Here is a 21,475-nt window from a genome sequence, read left to right on the forward strand (position 1 = left end):
CACCGCTCCTTATAACTCATGAGGCACCTTGGATAGATCACCAAGTCTCCCAGTCACCACCACGCATGAAAACGGAGCTTCTATATATCCTCCCTAACGCTGGTATCACACTATCACATGATCCCAGTCACTATGACGTTCTGCCAGTAGGTCGGGCCTGGAGCGCGCAGTGCGCATGCGCGGTGTGCGCTCCATACGCCCGACTTCCTGCGTTCCACACACAGGAAGTGATATACAGGCATCCGCCCACACTTCCTTTTAAAACGCTCCACGCTGTACGCAGCTCACTGTGCAGGACCCCTCACATGGTACACATGCCCAGCGGAGGTTAGGTGAGTCATGGTAACCGACCGGTCTGTCCCTTATCTGTAACCCTGTTATATCTCCTGTCTTTTAACTACTTGATGTCTCTTTCTCTCTTATGACTAAGGAATGATCACATTCTCCTACCGGATTCACCGGCCACACTTCCTCCCTGGACGTGTCTAGGTTAGGTAATGTGCTTCAATACTGAATTCTAGTCTGTTCCTTCTTACAGTCCATACATCTTATCTTAAACGTTTAATCTCTATTGCAGCATTTTTCACATATATTGGCAGGACTAACAGCTCACACAGGCCATAACCTCCTTGCTTTTCTAAAGGTAATAATCTTCTGGCCACAATATTGTGTGGGATGATCTCATAACATATATCATTTTACTATGTATTCCTGATGATTGGACATATATCCTATCCCTTTTTTCCATATATAGAACCCTGATCCTTCTGCAGCAGGGTCTAGCAGCTATGCCACATGTACATTAGTATGACTCAGTATATGCTGTCTCATTGAAGACGGGTGACATTTAGGTATTTCCTTATAATTCTACATTATATGATGCATAGTCTCACTGTATAATTAGGATAACTTTCAACACATATATGCTTCTTTTCATTGAGGTCCTGGAACCCTTCCCCCGTCCTGCCTTCTAGTTTTGTATGGAGTCCTAGTACCTGCTACATCGCCCCTGATGCAGTGCACATTTAGCACCTGATAGTACCTTATTAATTACAGGTATTTAGCCTCTTGCGTATACTACTCATATATATATATCGCATGGATACATGGTGAACTGTACTAATATGTATTTCTCCATTGTAGTGTATGACATTGGAGTGACTCTCCACATTATCTTTATGCGGCCCAAGAGCCTAGTTTTTTCTTTGCCATATAATTTCGTGGTGAGTGTCCTGTATGTTGATCCCACATTACCTTTCTGCGCTCCTGCTCTTACTTTTCTCCCTTCTTCATTCTTTTTTTCTTTCTGCTCTTCTCCCACCTTTTACTTCTCCCTCTTGCCATATATCTTTCACTCTCCTTCTTTGCCCCCCCCTCCTTCTGTCTTTCTTGTTATCTCCATTCTTTTTATTCTGTTTTCCTATTTCATGGTCGGACGCGCCATTCACTCGGTCGCTCGCACAACCCTCACCTTTGGTGGGAACTTCACTAACAATTAATCAAAGATAAACAACAATCCTTATACTAAATACTTTGACTTATATGACCTCCTTTCGCTAACGATATTTTTGTTCTTGATATGTGTTATGTAACTTAATTCACATATCTCTACCTTGTCTTAGTATCCTTGTCAATTGATTGTAGTGGTGTTGGATATTATTGTACACTGTATTGGAATGTATATGTGATATTGATTTTTGTTATTTCTTACTACTATCAGATAAAAGTCCATGCTGACGAAGGCCCCTGGCCGAAACGTCTTAATTAATTTGTGGACCAAGCACATGCACGTGATAAATTTTGAACAACCTGATCAATAAAGAAACTTTTTTTGCATATTTATTACTGGATTATTGTCTATTTTTGGGAGTGGTAGTGTGCCGGGGTTATCCTTCCTTTTGTATGTTTTTTACCTCAGAGCACCTATCTATTCAGTGACGCAGAGCTTCTCCTTCGTTGTTGGAACGACAAACATCACCTTACCTGCGTCCACCGGAAAAGGAGGAAGTAAGGAGGTGGGCGGCATGTTCCGGCCGCTCATCTCCTCCCCTCCTTTTCTATTGGGCGGCGGTTCAGTGATGCTGCTGTGACGTCGCTGTGACGCTGAACGAACTGCCCCCTCAGAAAGGAGGCGGTTTGCCGGTCACAACGACGTCGCAGAGCAGGTATGTGCGTGTGATGCTGCCTAGCGATAATGTTCGCTACAGCAGCGATCACCACATATCGTGCCACCGACGGGGGCGGGTGCTATCGCACGCGACATCGCTAGTCGATGCTAGCGATGTCGCAGCGTGTAAAGCGGCCTTAAGGTTACATTCAAACTTGCGTTATTTTGCACCAGTCACAATCCGTTTTGTGACTGATGTGACGGATGCGATGGAGATTGTGGTACAACTGATGGGATGGATCCGTTAAAAAAGCTGATCCGTTGTAGCAGTTTGTACCAGAATCCAGTGGTGGCCGCGAGTAACCTGAGTGATGTCACTGCTGACAGCGCGACTCACTTCAGTTGCTCTGTGGATCTCACTGCGAGCAGCGGTGTTCTACTGCCGCTCCTGTCAGCTTCCGATGTAGCAGAGCTGGAAGCGTCGAGGGACCAAAAGACAGAGAGAGACCGACAGACAGAGAGAGAGAGATTTTCTAACCAGAAAGGAAACCTCTGAGCATGCTCTGTTGCTAAAAGTTTATGGCACACTATGGATGAACTGAGGAAGTGTGGAATTGCCCAGTAAATGGTGACTATGTGGATTGGTGGAGAGTGGCGGTCAGTGGTATCGTGCTATTCAGTTCATACACTATTCTACATGACACATAGGGAATTCATACATTATACTTCTTAGACCTTAAGTCATAAAAGATGCTATAACGGCATCACATTTACTACGCTGGCTGATATATTATATGTCTGTCATGTTTACTGAATACTTGATAATCTGCCTTAGGCTACTTTCACACATCAGGTTTTTGCCATCAGGTACAATCCGGAAAAAAACGGGTAAATCGGATCCGGTACCGCATCCGGTTTATCCCCATAGACTTGCATTGTAACCGGATTGTACCTGATGGCTTTGCGTTGCATCCGGTTTTTTCCGGATGCGGCAAAATTTATCAAAGCGGCGGCCGGAGGCAACGTATCTTGCAACGTTTTTTTGTCCGGCAAAAAAACCGCATCACGCCGGATCCGGCGCGATACGGCGTGTTTTACAATGAAAGCCTATGGACGCCGGATCCGGCGCAATGCGGTAAAAAATGGATGCGGCTACCGGATCCGTTTTTGTAAACTGCGCATGCACCAAATTAATTAAAAAAGCTGATCCTTCAAAAAAAAGGACAAACCGGATGCAAAAACGGATGCAAACCGTATCCACCGGATCCGGTTTTGTACGCATCCGGCATAACGGATCCGTTAAAAACCGGATCCGGTGGATACGGTTTGCATCCGTTTTTGCCGGATCCTTTGCATCAGGAAAAAAAAGGATTGTGCCTGAATGCAGAAAACTGATGTGTGAAAGTAGCCTTAAAGGAAAAGGGTGATGAGAATTGTATACTTTCAACTGTATTTATACAGGGGCTTTCATGTTTATTAAATATATACTTTTATTGTAGAAATCCATTCTGAGCGTGAGGAGCTGCCACGGATTAAAGACTGTTGGACCAATGGACATAGAGCGAACGTTTTCCATCACGTCATTCTTATTGTGTTTGATTAGAGGATTGCTTGCTCTCAGTTTAAGATGCTCTTGAGGTGGTGTCACACATAGCGACGCAGCAGAGATCACGACCAGCGATCTGACCTTATCAGGATCACTGCTGCGTTGTTACATGGTCGCTGGTGAGCTGTCAAACAGACAGATCTCACCAGCGACCAGTGACCAGCCCCCAGCTAGCAGAGACGCGTGGAAGTGTAACTAAGGTAAATATCGGGTAACCAAGGAAAGCACTTCTGTTGGTTACCCGATATTTACCTTAGTTACTTGCGTCCGCCGCTCTCACGCTGCCAGTGCCGGCTCCCTGTTCCCTGCACTCCTAGCCAGAGTACACATCGGGTTAATTACCTGATGTGTACTCCAGCTACGTGTGCAGGGAGCCGGCACTGGCAGCGTGAGAGCACACCGCTTAGCGCTGGCTCCCTGCACTCCTAGACAGAGTACACATCGGGTTAAATACTTCCACATTCCATTCTTCTGGGAAAATGTGATTACCTACACCAAGCGGATCTGTAAACTGTCCTTTAACCCCCAACCCAGCCTAATTTTCTTGAACTTGGTCAGCAACCCACAAAACACTCCGAACAAAACTCTCCTCCTATTCCTACTAGCGGCGACCAAACTGCTCATCCCCCCCATTTGGCGCTCGACAATTATACCTACTATCCAAACTTGAATGCTCAAAATCGATCAGTTATATCATATTGAAGAGCTGTCAGCTTTATCACTCTCAAGATAAATTTAGACTCATCTGGGCTTCCTGGTTGAAGTTCCGAGAATCCTCCGAGTGCTTTGAATTGGTGGTGTCTTGACCTGCTCCCACCCCCCTCCCCCGAGCCAGCCATGATATATTTCTTATCTAGATTAAACTCCACTCACGCCTCCTGTCTCTCACTATCTTCTTGAAACCATCCTTACCTTTCTTTACACCCCACCCCCCCATCCTACTATGGACATGCTTTACATGTGTTCATTTCACTAATGTTGATTATTCACAAAAGTTTATTGTTGATTTCACATGGACTGGTATGGTAAACACACCTAACTGAGGTACTTCCGACAAGGGAAGAAAGATTATCCAGAACTGTGGACCGAACTTTGGATCTAAATCCAGGATTCGAGTGCCTTATATTTTCTCACATTTATTCATTGTTTTATGTTACATTATATAATTTTTTTGCTCTGAGCAATACTTGGAAGGTGTACATTGTGTTTCATATGCTATTTTTCACTATAATAAAAAGAATATTGAAAAGAAAAAGAAGGGAAGGAAAGCTGCAAGTACAATGTCTCACACAGAAGCACTACTGGGTCATTTGCATTCGATTTCCATGCTGAATTTCTCAGAAACGTCAAAACGGATTTGTACAATCAAGATATGGATTTAAAGGCCGCTTTACACGCTGCGATATCGGTACTAATATCGCTAGCGTGGGTACCCGCCCCCATCGGTTGTGCGACACGGGCAAATCGCTGCCCGTCGCGCACTACATCGCTCAGACCCGTCACACTACTTACCTGCCTAGCGACGTCGCTGTGACCGGCGAACCGCTTCCTTTCTAAGGGGGCGGTCCGTGCAGCGTCACAGCGACGTCACTAAGCGGCCGCCCAATAGAAGCGGAGGGGCGGAGATGAGCGGCCATAACATCCCGCCCACCTCCTTCCTTCCTCATTGTGGGCGAGACACAGGTAAGGAGAGGTTCCTCGTTCCTGCGGTGTCACACATAGCGATGTGTGCTGCCGCAGGAACGACGAACTACATCGTTACTGCAGCAGCAACAATATTCGAGAATGGATCCCCATGTCACTGATGAGCGATTTTGCACTTTTTTGCAACGATGCAAAATCGCTCATAGGTGTCACACGCAACAACATCGCTAAAGTGACTGGATGTGCGTCACAAATTCCGTGACCCCAACGAGATCGCTTTAGCGATGTCGTAGCGTGTAAAGCGGCCTTTAGTTAGCGTGAAAGTCCCTGTACATATATTGCACATATCAGTAGTTTGCAGTTTAAAATCCTCATGACAGGTTCCATTTAACCAACTCCACACTAGATCCGTGAAAAGTGACCAATATTATAAATCTTCACATATGATAAAAAATGTGCAACAATGGTCTAACAGAAAAATGCAACAATTATTTCCCAATATATCACACTCTATCTAAATTTTATGTGTATTTATGCTAACATAGTTATTTTCTTACCGTTTTAAAGGTTACATTCAGAACCCTTTCTAGGTATTATTAGTGTTCCACTGCTGCTAATTCATAAAAAAAGTCATCCCCAGTTTCTTATCTAATAAATGTACAAGGCAATTTGCTGCGTCAGATCTTGTGTGTCTGTAGATGTAAGCACAGTCACTTTACAGTCTGCGGAGACTAACCCTTTTCTTGGATGTGCCACTGGGACCCCTACTGAATCCAAGAATGAAGTTTTGAAATTCCATTTTATGATGGAGTGGTAGCGGTAAACGTGTAAACAATAAAGCATAGTTCTTGCGGCTCCAACAGTCGTACACAAGAATGCATGCCTCGCGGTAGATAGTAGTGCCAATGGGACCACCAGATATACTCTATGGTTTCCAAAGCAGAACAGAGGAAAATTAAACATGAAGAAAATAAAATACTAAAAATGCATCATTATCATTTATATTTAAAATCTTGCGGGTTGATATCCTATAAAGAGATGCTAATGCTTTCCAATGCAATGTGGACTGTCATAGTCATATCCTTAAAAGGATGTTCACATCTCCAAGATCTTTTCCCAATATGTTGTAAGTTTAATGATTATAATATCAGCAAATACCTCCAATTACAAATGTAGTTTAGTTCTCCTGATTCCCTATGTCACTTACCTTATGTTCAGGGAAGCAGTCCATGAAAAATGAACAGAACACGGATGGCATGAGTGCTGTTCGATTTTTTTTTTTCACGGATCCATAGACTTGCTTTGCCAATTTTGAACCAATACTTGGTTCAATTTTGAAGATGTCTCCCTGATCTTGCATTGAATACCCGGTCCAAGGAAAATATCGGACATGTGAAGTACCCCTTAGACTATCTAATCAGGTATGAGTGCTATCCATGAAAAACAGGGATAGAATTTGTATAGGAAAAACTGACGTCTGAATGAGGCCTAAAGTTTTCATTTTTCTGTGTGCGCCAAATATGTGTCTATTTTTGGATTGTTTGCTTTTTATTAGATTAAAGGGGTGGGCCAAAACTAACATTGATTTTAATTTAATGTAATAATCCAATGGTTTTCTATTACAGTTTAAAGGGAACCAATCACCAGGATTTTCGTATATAACCTAAAGCCAGTGCTATACTGGCACTATCAGGCTGATTCTATACATACCTTTAGTGGTCAGCTTAGATGTATAGGTTTTGAAATCCAAGAAAGTAAAGTTTATAAAATGAGCAGCTTCTTGATTGACAGCAGCTGAGGATCAGATAATATTTGGGGGGTATTCATAGTTATCCCCTCCCCCTGTTATAATTAGCATACTGCCTCTTCTTTAAAGGAACCTGTCAGTCGATTCATGCTGCCCAAAAAAAAACCCTTTCTGACTGAGATTGAGTTTTCTGTAAAAGAGAATTCCTTAAAATACAATTGAAAAATGTCAATATCAGATTAAGGAAAGAAAACAAAGTCTATCAGAGACCTTCAAGACTTTAAGGATAATAGAATTTATCAGGTGACATTGAATGAAACACCAGATTCCAGGGAGCGGACACTGATTTATCATATACAGACACAGACATCACTGATTCAGAAGTTAGACATCAAGCAGTTAGAGGCCACCAGAGATGCAAAGAAGGGAATTTTGTTTACTTACCGTAAATTCCTTTTCTTCTAGCTCCTATTGGGAGACCCAGACAATTGGGTGTATAGCTTCTGCCTCCGGAGGCCACACAAAGTATTACACTTTAAAAAGTGTAACCCCTCCCCTCTGCCTATACACCCTCCCGTGCATCACGGGCCCATCAGTTTTGGTGCCAAAGCAGGAAGGAGGAACTTATAAATTGGTCTAAGGTAAACTCAATCCGAAGGATGTTCGGAGAACTGAAACCGTGAACCAAAGAACAATTCAACATGAACAACATGTCTACACAAAAGAACAACAGCCCGAAGGGAACAGGGGCGGGTGCTGAGTCTCCCAATAGGAGCTAGAAGAAAAGGAATTTACGGTAAGTAAACAAAATTCCCTTCTTCTTTGTCGCTCCATTGGGAGACCCAGACAATTGGGATGTCCAAAAGCAGTCCCTGGGTGGGTAAAGAATACCTCGATAAAAAGAGCCGTAAAACGGCCCCCTCTTACAGGTGGGCAACCGCCGCCTGAAGGACTCGCCTACCTAGGCTGGCATCTGCCGAAGCATAGGCATGCACCTGATAGTGTTTCGTGAAAGTGTGCAGACTCGACAAGGTAGCCGCCTGACACACCTGCTGAGCCGTAGCATGGTGCCGCAATGCCCAGGACGCCCCTACGGCTCTGGTAGAATGGGCTTTCAGCCCTGAAGGAATCGGAAGCCCAGACGAACGGTAGGCTTCAAGAATCGGTTCCTTGATCCACCGAGCCAAGGTTGACTTGGAAGCCTGCGACCCCTTACGCTGGCCAGCGACAAGGACAAAGAGCGCATCAGAACGGCGCAGGGGCGCCGTGCGAGAAATGTAGAGCCTGAGTGCTCTCACGAGATCTAACAAGTGCAAATCCTTTTCACATTGGTGAACTGGATTAGGACAAAAAGAAGGTAAGGAGACATCCTGATTGAGATGAAAAGGGGATACCACCTTAGGGAGAAATTCCGGGACCGGACGCAGAACCACCTTATCCTGGTGAAAAACCAGGAAGGGGGCTTTGCATGACAGCGCTGCTAACTCAGACACTCTCCGAAGTGATGTGACTGCCACTAGGAAGACCACCTTCTGCGAAAGGCGTGATAGAGGGACATCCCTCATCGGCTCGAAAGGTGGTTTCTGAAGAGCCGTTAGCACCCTGTTAAGATCCCAGGGTTCTAGCGGACGCTTGTAAGGTGGGACTATGTGGCAAACCCCCTGCAGGAACGTGCGTACCTGCGGAAGCCTGGCTAGACGCTTTTGAAAAAACACGGAAAGCGCCGATACTTGTCCCTTGAGAGAGCCGAGAGACAAACCCTTGTCCATTCCGGATTGAAGGAAAGACAGAAAAGTGGGCAAGGCAAACGGCCAGGGAGTAAAACCCTGATCAGAGCACCAGGATAAGAAGATCCTCCACATCCTGTGGTAGATCTTGGCGGACGTTGGTTTCCTGGCCTGTCTCATAGTGGCAATGACCTCTTGAGATAACCCTGAGGACGCTAGGATCCAGGACTCAATGGCCACACAGTCAGGTTGAGGGCCGCAGAATTCAGATGGAAAAATGGCCCTTGAGACAGCAAGTCTGGTCGGTCTGGTAGTGCCCACGGTTGACCCACCGTGAGATGCCACAGATCCGGGTACCACGACCTCCTCGGCCAGTCTGGGGCGATGAGGATGGCGCGGCGGCAGTCGGACCTGATCTTGCGTAACACTCTGGGCAGCAGTGCCAGAGGAGGAAATACATAAGGCAGTCGAAACTGCGACCAATCCTGAACTAATGCGTCTGCCGCCAGAGCTCTGTGATCTTGAGACCGTGCCATGAATGCCGGGACTTTGTTGTTGTGCCGAGACGCCGTTAGGTCGACGTCCGGCGTTCCCCAGCGGCAACAGATCTCTTTCAACACAAAGCGAAAAACTGATGGGCCCGTGATGCACGGGAGGGTGTATAGGGGAGGGGTTATACTTTTTAAAGTGTAATACTTTGTGTGGCCTCCGGAGGCAGAAGCTATACACCCAATTGTCTGGGTCTCCCAATGGAGCGACAAAGAAAATTACAATAGAAACTACTTCAGGGCTCAATTCAATTGAACCGGGTTTTTAGAACACAATTACCCATTGCGAAATCTACCACCTATGAACAAGGATTAGATTCACAGATTATCAATCTATCTTCTAGATCTTTGAGTGACTCTGAAATGGCTGTCCTTAGCAAAAGACTGTCATTTGAACGAACTAGTGATTTTATTCCTTTTGATTTATTTAAAGATCTGAATTTATTCATCAGAGAGCTTAGATAAGAGAGAGATTAAATTTTACCTACAGAAGGAAAAAGGGTTATGTGCTGAGCTTGACATTCCGCCGGAAATGATACCGGATGTTAGATTACTGGCTGGCCTGGATACACCACCAGCAGAGATTAATGGTATGGGACCTTTCACGAAGCTCAAAAATAAGAGTAGGAAAATGCTGCCTTCAAGTTTCGATTTGTCAGCCATTGTATATTTTTTGGAATTTTGTGACAAGGGACATAAAAAGCACCTTCCCTACTACAGCAAATTATTATGAGGAACATCGTCCGAAGTGGCATAATCTCTCCAAAAACCAAATGGAGGCATTGTGATAAATCATTGTAGTAAAGCCCTGCGACAAGGGGGCAAAATAGTTATCATGGATACCGTTCAATATCAAAACGTGTGTTTGGTCATTCTAAAGGATAATAATACTTCCAAAAGTGTGTTGGTAATCCTATTCCAGATTGGAAAGAGGGTCTCCTGGAAATCCTAAATACAGCAAGGTGACCTCTACCTTTTATGTTTTACCTATGATGCAGAAGGGGACATCCCCTTTAAAACGTAGACCCATTATTTCAGGAATTGATAGTGTGGGGCACAATGTAGGTGGATATTTAGATGAAATTCTTAATCCCTTTGTAACAGCCCTCCCGATACAATGGATCTAATCAAAGGAATTGAGGGTATCACAGTGGACACCACCTTTTTGGCAAGCATTGATGTTGAGTGCGCTCTATTCGTCCATTCCCCATAATTCAGGTATCAAGTCGGTGGAGCATTTTTTTCCGCAAGGGGTCGTCAGTTCTCTGTACATAATCACTTCATCATATCCTTACTTAAATTTGTATTGGAAAACAATTTTTTCCCCTTCGATGGAACAGTCTACCACCAGCTCAGGGGCACATCAATGGGGAGCCTGTGTGTCCCCTGCTATGCTAATGTGTTCCTGGGCTGGTGGGAGGACGCCATCGTATTTAGTGATGTTATGTTTAGTGAAGTCATAAGTCACCATACAGCCCATATTGATTTATGGGTATGATGATGTGTTCTTACTTTGAAAGGGGACACAGGAAGATTTTCTATCTTTTGTTGGAGGCTTGAATGTTAATTCTAAAAGTTTCACTTTCACATACTGTATGTGATAGACCCCCGACAATTGCCATTCTTGGATGTAATGATTTTGATTTCTCCTTGAGGAATCCTGAATACAACTGTAGCACCCAGGGATATGGGGTACTCGGTTCCGGGCAGTGTCTCTATTGTGAGTGTCATGGTGGTGGTCCTTCCAGGTTCCGTGCCCTGGGCCATTTTTCTAATGGAGGATATTTACAGGGAATTTGTGAATAAAGTTATTTGTTACGCCACTTGCGGCAATGAGGCTAAGTGTAGCGAGCCGCCGCTGCAGGTTTTGCTGGGGCTGAAGGAATGTGCAGCTCTGGTGACTTGGGCCATCCGCAAGTAGGGTATTACCTCAGCAGGTGAATGGTGCAGTGGACGTCGGAAGGAGACCAGACAGGTATTCAGTGCAACTGGTTTACTCACTTTTCAGGTGTTAACTTATTGCCTGAGGCCGGCTGATTTCGCCTCCAGGTCCACTTCGTCCCAGTGCCAGTTTGGTTCTCTGGTACCTTCTTCCCCTGCACTTGTCTCTGGTAAATTGGTCCCCATGGTATGGAACACTGGGAGTCCCCGGTTTGTGATTTGTCCATCTCTGTCAACCTGATGGTAGCGTGAACTCTGTGGGTTTGGAGTCTATGGTCCTGTCCCCAACTCTCTCTTTGCTACTGAGTCTTCGGATTCTTTAGAGTCAGCAAGGTCCTTGATGGTGCCCTTTGCTGTGCAGGTGTTAACAGGTCGTCTTAAAGCTCTTTCCTGTCCTAGCGTACTGTACCCCGTCGGCGCATAGTTCCGGGAGTACTCCGCCGTACTCCACCGGCAAATACCTCTACTCTGCACAGTCTGTCCCTCCCACCTGATCAACTAGTGGACTGGAGTGGCTCCACTTCTAGGCGGCCATCCATGGTCCCACCCTAGCTGGGTACCATTGTATGGGGGATTGTTGAGGAAAACTGGGATTACCTGGGTTTTTAGTGTTACCGGCACTGGGGCTCTGGGTTCCTAAGGGGTAGTTCCTGCATCCTGGTGGGGATGCAGAACCCTGTAGCACCCTGATGTGTTCAGGGGCGCTACACAACAATCTATTGGAAGTCCACATCGACAAATGCTCTGTTGAGATGTAAAAGCTCGCATCCTTTCCCCCAAAAATGGGGGATTCCCACAGGTCAATATCTCTGTTTAAGACTGAATTGTTAGGATTTTAATGATTTAATCCTGAAGGCCAAGTATTTAAGATCCAAATTCCTATCAAGGGGATATCTGGACAGGGTACTGCAAGCAGCTTACCAATATTCCCTTAACCAAAATCGAACAGAGCTCCTGGAACTGATCCAGAAACCAAGACAGCTGGAAGGGGCTATGCCTCTCATTACCACTTTCAATAAGGTGTCGGCGGGTGTTAAAGACATTTTGCAAAAATACTGGGGGGTTCTTGAGATGGATGAAAACTTGAGGGGAGTCATTAGTCAGGCACCAGCTATCACTTACCATAAAAATCAATCGGGGACCGTATTGTACATAGCCACTTTACACCTCCATTAAAACCTACGACATGGCTCTCTATAAAAAACACAAGGATGTTTCAGATGTGCCCAGGGGCGTAACTAGAGTTTGATGGGCCCCGGTGCAAAGTTCAGACCTGGGCCCCCTCTCCACGTACATCGACATTTAGGGTACAGGATAATGACACTGACACTCGGGGTACAGTATAATGATGCTGACACTTGGCTCTTACCCACAGCACCCAGATTTCCCATGATCTGAAATCCCTCTATCAGCACCCAGCTTTCCTATTTTCTGATATCCATCTTGTCCTCGGCACACTGCTTCCCCATGCTCTGCTATACATCTTTCCCTCAGCACCCAGCTTTCCCATATCAGAGCATGGGAAAGCTGGGTGCTGAGATATGATGTATAGCAGAGCATGGGAAAGCTGGGTGCTGAGAGAAGATGTATAGCAGAGCATGGGAAAGCTGGGTGCTGAGGGAAAAGAGCCTTTTTCCCTCAGCACAAAACGTTCCCATCCCCTGCTTGTATCTTTGTCCCCCCCTTGTATATAGTTCTCCAAATACAATAATGGCACCCACATAGCCTTCCAAATAGTATAAAGGGTCTCACATAACCCTTCATATATTAGAATACACTTCCATAGTCCTCCATGTATTAAAATGCATTTCCCATAGTTCTCCATGCATTATAATTCACCCCATAGTACTCAATATATAATACTGCACCACATAGTCCTCCATATATTATAATGCACCCCCATAATCCTCCATGTATTATCTTGAATTTCTCATAGTTCTCTATGTATTATATTTCACCCCATAGTTCTCCATGTATTATACTGCACCACATAGGCCTCCATATATTATAATGCAGCCCTATAGTCCTCCTTGTATAAAGTAGCCCTCCAATTATTATAATGAATTTCTCATAGTTCTCCATATATTATAATTCACCCCATAGTTCTCCATATATTATACTGCACCACATAGTCCCCAATGTTTTATAATGCACCCCCATAGTCCATGTATAAGGTAGCCTCCATAGTCCTCCATATATTATAATGTAGCCCCCATAGTCCTATATGTATTATAACGCAACCCCATAAAACTTCATATTGCATTATGCAGCCCCATACTCCTCCATGCATAAGGCACCCCTATATTCCATGTATAAGGTGTCCTTCATTTTGTATTATGCAGCCCCCCCAGACCTCCATATATAATAATGCAGCCAGCCTCTCCAGGCCTCCATGTATAATAATGCAGCCAGCCTCCTCAGGCCTCCATGTATAATGTAGCAGCCAGCTTCTCCAGGCCTCCATGTATAACAATGCACCCAGCCTCATCAGGCCTCCATGTATAATATAGCACCCAGTCTCTCCAGACCACCTCCATGTATAATATAGCACCCAGCCTCCTCAGGCCTCCATGTATAATATAGCAGCCAGCCTCTCCAGGCCTCCATGTATAACAATGCACCCAGCCTCCTCAGGCCTCCATGTATAATGCAGTATCTCTAGGCCTCCATGTATAATGCAGTATCTCCAGGCCTCCATGTATAATAATGCAGCTTCCCCAGACCTCCATGTATAAAGCAGCCTCTCCAGGCCTCCATGTATAATAATGCAGCCACCCCAGACCTCCATATATAATGCAGCCTCCCCAGACCTCCATGTATAAAGCAGCCTCTACAGGCCTCCATGTATAAAGCAGCCTCTCCAGGCCTCCATATATAATGCAGCCTCCTCAGACCTCCATGTATAAAGCAGCCTCTCCAGGCTTCCATATATAATGCAGCCTCCTCAGACCTCCATGTATAAAGCAGCCTCTCCAGGCCTCCATGTATAATAATGCAGCTACCCCAGACCTCCACATATAATGCAGCCTCCTCAGACCTCCATGTATAAAGCAGCCTCTCCAGGCTTCCATATACAATAATGCATCTTCCACAGAACTGCCTTCCCAAGCCTCTGGCCACCGTTTACTCACTTATATTAAAAAAACCAAGTACTCACCTTCTCTCTTCCTTCCACCGATGCTGTCTTCCCCACTGCTCGTTCTCCCGATGCTGCGGTAGGCGTCCTCCTGTCCTGCACTCTGTGCACTCAGCACAGCAGTCGCTCGGGAGTGACGTCATCGCACAGGGGGAAAATGGTGATGCATAGCGCGGCACCGGCCGCTCTATGCTTCATCATTACTGTGCGCGGTGACGGGGAGACGCTGCAGCCGCTGACACCAGGCAGGGGGCCCCGGTGCCGCCGCTGACATCAGGCAGGGGGGCCCGGTGTCGGCGGCGGCAGCGGGTCAAATAGCGGCCGCGAGGTCTGTGACAGATCAGCGCAGCTCCTCTCACACTGACAGGAGCTGGCTGCTGATCTGCCTGGCGGCCGCCGTGCCCCTAACCTCCCGGTCGCAATCGCGACCGCTGCGACCGCGGTAGTTACGCCACTGGATGTGCCTCATGTGTTTCATGTGTGCAGATTGAGACTGTTAAATTCGAGCACCTCCACAGGAGAATCCCTGAAAATCAGGGAAGATGTGAGAAATTATATCCAAGCGGCACTCAAAATTGCAGGAGCTCGGTCAAGCGATGGCACACCCAAGTAATATATGAACATAAGACCGGCACTCCAAAACTTGCAGTAATCTTTAGGATTTAATCCATAGAAGCACAGAACAAACAAAAAAACAAAGAACGCGTTTTCGGCTAGACCTTTAGCCTTTGTCAATACATGTATGTATCAATGTATTGACAAAGCCTAAAGGTCTAGCCGAAAACGCGTTCTTTGTTTTTTTGTTTGTACTGTGCTTTTATGGATTTATGGATTAAATCCTAAAGATTACTGCAAGTTTTGGAGTGCCGGTCTTATGTTCATATTAAAAAACAGGAAATGTATAAATTGCAAAACCAAGGGGATTGTGTACTTGGTTACTGGTGGTTGTTGCAGCAAACAGTATGTGGGAAAAACTTGGAGAGAATTTCGGAGATGGATCGGGGAGCAGCATATGGGCGACATACGCAATTTGCGAGATATGTCCATAGCGAAACATATTAATGAGCAATACAGGGGTAGCAATGAAACCATTCGGTCTATGGGTATATCAAAAGTGAAACCCTGCCCAAGGGGGGGGGGCAATTTTGATCGACAGCTCCTGAGAAGAGAATCCAGACTTATATTTCGTCTTAATACTTGTCAACCACATGGTCTGAATGACCAAATTAATTATGGGTGTTTTTTGTGATTTCTTTCAGAAAAAAAAAATTTCTTTGCCACTTTTTTCTTTGGGATAGTCGGTTTAGATCTTATTAAGGTTATGCAGTTTTTATATATCAGGTCTTTTGTACAGGTGAAATATATCCCCTATATTTATTGGGTACCTCTGTATTATCAGAGTGAATAGGTACCATTTTTTTTTTTTTTTTTTTTTTTTATTTTTTTTAAACAATAGATTTTTATTGATTTTCAAGGTATTCACATACAGAAAAATGAAGCATTGAGAAAATAGAGTAATTGACTTAGAAACTGTAATATTACACAAAACTCTGTAACATTAGGTCAGGAATCAACAACAAGGATAGCTAACTGATCAATCGCAAAATAAAGCTATGGCAATATCCACAGCACCTCTATTTTATCGTCAGGGTGAGAAGACCAGAAAGATTGTGGTGGTCTGATATGAATTCCTATAACGTTCCTAACCTCAACCCCTCAACTCGGGTGATTCTCTGCCATAACTGAGAAAAACGAAAACCTGTGAGATAAGGATAGAGGGAAGTGAACTATAAAGTAGGAGAAAAGAAAAAGAAAAGAAGAAAGGAGGAAATTAGGGCATTGCACTTTACTTCAAAATCTGGCGGTATAAGGGGGAAGACAAAAACGCCTCCCAATGAAACCACGTCTTGCCAATTGTGTCTCTTTCTTGTTGTGAGCAAGCTACCAGGGACTCCATACGGTGTGTCAGGTCCACCTCTACAAACCACTCTTCCAGAGACGGGGGGTCCATGGATCTCCAGTGTCTGGGGATCACAGTTTTCGCAGCCTGCAATAGGTGTCTGAGCAGAGATTTTTTATATTTAGATGTGGCTATAGGGAACATATAAAGCAGGATTGCTTCTGGGGACTGCGGTATTGAGATCCCTGTTACCTCCAACACCGTCCTGAGAACTCCATTCCAGAAGGCGCGCAGGGTCGGGCAGGACCACCATATGTGGGACATCGAACCCGGCTCCGCTCCGCAACGCGAGCATGTGTCTGGGACCCCTGGGAACAATAGGTACCATTTTTATTAGGGGAACAGGATTAAAGTATTATATCCTATATATCCTGAGATTAAGCAGTAACATATAGAGAGGGTTGACTACATAAGCCACATTGCCCCTTGTTGGACTAAGGCAATTGGCTTTCTGCTCTTGCGCGCACTGGATTTGTGGTCCTTTAAATATGTTTGCGCATCTTTAATGTAGCATGCGCAATATTACTCAGTGATGTCACCGGGATTGCGAGCTTGACTGCCTATGGTGTATATGCCGCCTGCGCGGACGTTGTTAAGCGATGCATCACGCATGGTGACAAAACCGACCGGTGACGTTAGGCGGATATATGCAAGGTTGCATGGCAGCGTGTTATGGTAACCGTGGACAATCACCAAAAATCCCATTAATCAGGAAAAAACAAAACCACAAGAGTAGTTGAAAACTAAGCTGACCGCAATCCCCTATCTATCGGACAACACTAGAAGTAGCAGTGAGATGTTCCTAACACACCTAGACACCTCGTCACTGCCAGAGAAACTAGCTACACCTCAAAGATAGAAATAAGGAATCCTAACTTGCCTCGGAGCAGTCCCCAAAGAAACAGCAAGCCCTCAGCATGTAAATGATGGTGATGTAAGAAAACACAATACACAGATAGAAAATATATATTAGAAAAGGTGAGGCCCAACTTACTAGATACAACAGGACAGGAAAGATAACTGATGCGGCCAGCAAAAAACCATGCAAAAAATACCAAACTCCTGATAGAAAAAAGATCTGAAAACACACAGTCTCTCCCCCACTATATCAGGTACTCTTGTGCCAGACACTTTAAACAGAACTGCAGATATAATGGGAAGAAACAAAAATACAGAACAAATAATATTCTAAAGTGCAAATATTCCAAACATGAACAGGGAGCAAGCTCCCTTTCTTGCTGGAGGAACTGCCCTGCTCACAAAAGCAGAGAGACAGATCCTCACAAACAAGAAACCAAAAACACAGACCAAAATGGAATAAGCAGAAACACCCTTAAGTGCAATTGCAGCAATTAAGCACAGAAATTAGTAAACTTATCTGGAACAGATCCAGGCACAGAATAAATGGGAGAAACTGAAGGGAAAACTCCCAGCCATCTTCAAAAGCAGCTAGAAACAATCACTACCGGCGGCCGCCAGGCAGGAAATGCTCTCCCAAATACAAACACTAGGCTGATCTGCAATAGGACTTCCTGGATCCTTAATTAATTCCATCACCTGTTTGAGTCACAGATTCAGACTCAGCTTCATTAAAATTCCTGGCCACCAGGGGTAGCTCCACACCAGCACCCACTCACATGACATTCACAACAGTACCCCTCCTTGAGGAGGGGTCAATGAACCCTCACCAGAGCCACTGGGTCTGTCAGGAAGGGCATGATGAAAGGCACGAACCAATCTGTCAGCGTGAATGTCAGAAGCAAAAACCCAGGAATTGTCCTCCTGACCATAACCCTTCCACTAAACAAGGTACTGAAGCTTACGTCTATTAAGGCAGGAATCCAAAATTTTCTCTACTTCATACTCTAGATCCCCATCTACCAACACAGGATCAGGAGGCATCGCTGTGTGAACTGTTGGTTCCACATGTTTCTTCAACAAAGACTTATGAAAAACATTGTGAATTTTAAAAGACTCAGGAAGAGCTAAACAAAAAGATATGGGATTAATAATCTCCGAAATCTTATAACGCCCAATAAATCTTAGCTTAACTTTAGAAGAAACTCTCAGGAATATTTTTGGAGGATAACCAAACCATGTCCCCCACTTTAAACTGGGGACAAACAGTCCTACGTCGGTTGGCAAACCTTTGGGCATTCTCCTGGGACTGAAACAATTTGTCCACTACCTGACCCCAAATCTGCTGCATTCTCTCCACCACAGAATCAACTCCCGGACAGGCTGAAGCCTCAACCTGCCCAGAAGAAAACCTGTGATGAAACCCAAAATTGCAGAAAAACAGAGACATCAAAGTAGCAGAGCTAGCCCTATTATTGAGATCAAACTCTGCCAATGGCAAAAACGAAACCCAGTCATCCTGATCCGCAGATACAAAACACCTCAAATAGGTTTCCAAGGTCTGGTTTGCTCTCTCAGTCTGACCATTGGTCTGAGGATGAAAAGCAGAAGAGAAAGACAGCATAATTTCTAATTTAGAACAAAATGGTCTCCAAAATCTAGACACAAACTGCACTCCTCTGTCTGACACAATATTCTCAGGAATACCATGTAAACGAACCACCTGTTGAAAAAACAAGGGCACCAACTCTGATGAAGACGGCAACTTTGGCAATGGTACGAAATGGACCATCTTAGCAAATCTATCACAAATAACCCAAATAACCGTCATCCTCTGAGAGACAGGAAGATCCAAAATAAAATCCATAGCGATATGAGTCCAAGGTCTCTTAGGTAAAGGTAATGGCAATAACAATCCACTAGAACATGAACAAGGCTTGGATCTAGAACAAACCCCACACAATGCACAAAACTCCTGACATCCCAAGATAAAGAAGGCCACCAAAAAGACCTACTCACTAGATCCCTAGTACCAAAAATCCCAGGATGACCAGCCAAGACGGAGCAATGAATCTCGGACATAACTCTACTCCTCCATTGATCAGGAACATACAGTTTCCCCACAGGACATCTCTCAGGTTTGTACCCCTGAAATCTCTCAAGGGCTAACTTCAAATCAGGCGAAATGGCGGAGAGGACCACACCTTCATTCAGGATGGTAGATGGCTCAGCAACATCAAGAGAATCAGCAAAGAAACTTCTGGAGAGGGCATCTCCTTTAATATTCTTAGTGCCCGGTAGAAAAGCGACCACAAAAAATCGAAACGCGTAAAAAATAGAGCCCACCTGGCCAGCCTAGGATTCAGTCACTTAGCAGATTCAAGGTAGGTCAGATTCTTATGATCAGTGAGCACCACAATTTGATGTCTAGCCCCCGCCAACCAATGTCTCCATTCTTCAAAAATTCCCGATTACCCACATCATAGTTTCATTCAGATGGAGAAAATTTCAGAGAGAAGAAGGCGCAAGGCTTCAGTTTGGAAGTTATGGGATCTCTTTGAGACAAAACAGCTCCTGCTCCAATCTCTGAGGCATCTATCTCCACTTGAAATGGAAGAGAAACATCAGGTTGCTGCAGGACTGGGGCAGAAGTGAACCTCTTTTTAAGCTCCTGGAAGGCCATAATGGCCTCTGGGGTCAAATTCTCAACATCAGCTCCCTTTTTGGTGAAATCCGTCAAAGGTTTAACAATACTAGAGAAATTGTCTATAAATTTATGGTAGAAATTTGCAAATCCCCAAAATTTCTGAAGGGATTTCAAAGAAGTAGGCTGAACCCAGTCATAAATGGCCTGAACCTTGACCGGATCCATTTTAATAGAAGACGGGGACAAAATAAACCCTAAAATGGAATTTTTTTGTAAGCCAAAGAGACATTTCGACCCCTTAACGTACAATGCATAGTTCTTAAGAACCAGAAAAACAGTCTGAACTTGCTCAACATGAGAGTCCCAATCATCAGAAAAAATCAAAATATCATCCAAATAGACGATCAGAAATTTACCAATTAGTTCCTGCAAAATATCATTCATGAATGACTGGAAGACGGAGTGGGCATTAGTGAGCCCAAAAAGCATCACTAGGTACTCAAAATGCACCTCAGGGGTATTAAAAGCCGTCTTCCATTCATCACCCTCCTTAATTCGAATGAGTTTGTACACCCCCTTGAGATCAAGTTTAGTAAACCATTTAGCCCCATTAACTCTGGAAAACAGATCTGACATCAGGGGCAAAGGATACTGATATTTAACAGTGATTTTATTGAGGAGGCGATAGTCAATACAAGGTCTAAATGTTCCATCCTTCTTGGACAGAAAGAAAAAACGGCACCCAGTGGTGAAGATGACTATCTAATATGACCTTTTTCCAATGACTCCTCAATATAAGTTCGCATAGCATCATGTTCAGGCACAAACAAACTGAAAATCCATCCCTTAGGAAATTTGCAACCTAGCACTAATTCAGTGGCACAGTCACACTCTCTATGGGGAGGCAAGGAATCAGATCCAGTCTCATTAAACACATCAGGAAGTCCGACAAATATTCAGGTACATCATATGTCTGAGCAGAAATAGACAACACAGAAAGGTCATTATGCACATATTGACAACCCCAACTAACCACAGGCAAGGATCTCCGATCTAGAACTGGATTATGGGTCTGCAGCCAAGGGAATCCCAGTATCAAAATATCATGTGAGTTGTGTAGTACCAAAAATTTACAATTCTCCTGATGAGCTGGTGCAACCCTCATAGTCACCTGGATCCAAAATTGGGGTTTATTCTCAGCTAAGGGAGTAGCATCAATGCCCCTTAAAGGAATAGGAGTTTGCAAAGGTACCATGGGAAAGCCACAACTTTTAGCAAACCCAAAATCCATTAAAGGGGTGGTTCACCCATTTTTTTTATTTTCTGTAGGAGTTCTACTTACCTTTCTAGGTGTTTTCTCCATTGGCTTCTGTTTCCAGTTCTGGCACTGAGCAGCGCTATCCTGCACGCTCAGTGCCGGTCACATGACCCCCTAGAGCTGTGGCCGCCAGCATCCTCTGACGTCCCGGCATTTCCGGGCTCTCAAACAAGACGGGTACGTCAGAGGAGGCTGGCACCACTCAGATTGAGTGACAGGGCTGTGGGCGGTGACTA

At 44.7% G+C, this 21,475-nt stretch overlaps 1 long non-coding RNA gene across 3 annotated transcripts; it reads left to right on the top strand.

Annotated features, from left to right (window-relative positions):
* Positions 1 to 260: 260 nt before the first annotated feature.
* LOC142301618 (uncharacterized) lies at positions 261 to 1,931 on the top strand. 3 transcript variants are annotated; one of them, XR_012752849.1, is made up of 6 exons: positions 261 to 332; positions 431 to 494; positions 578 to 643; positions 755 to 851; positions 942 to 1,056; positions 1,144 to 1,931. It is a non-coding gene; the product is annotated as an uncharacterized LOC142301618 (long non-coding RNA). The 3 variants fall into 3 exon arrangements; XR_012752850.1 differs by having other exon boundaries at positions 431 to 489; XR_012752848.1 differs by having other exon boundaries at positions 431 to 643.
* Positions 1,932 to 21,475: the final 19,544 nt, after the last annotated feature.

The sequence above is a fragment of the Anomaloglossus baeobatrachus genome, chromosome 4, assembly GCF_048569485.1.
Source record: "Anomaloglossus baeobatrachus isolate aAnoBae1 chromosome 4, aAnoBae1.hap1, whole genome shotgun sequence".
Taxonomy (NCBI): Eukaryota; Metazoa; Chordata; class Amphibia; order Anura; family Aromobatidae; genus Anomaloglossus; species Anomaloglossus baeobatrachus.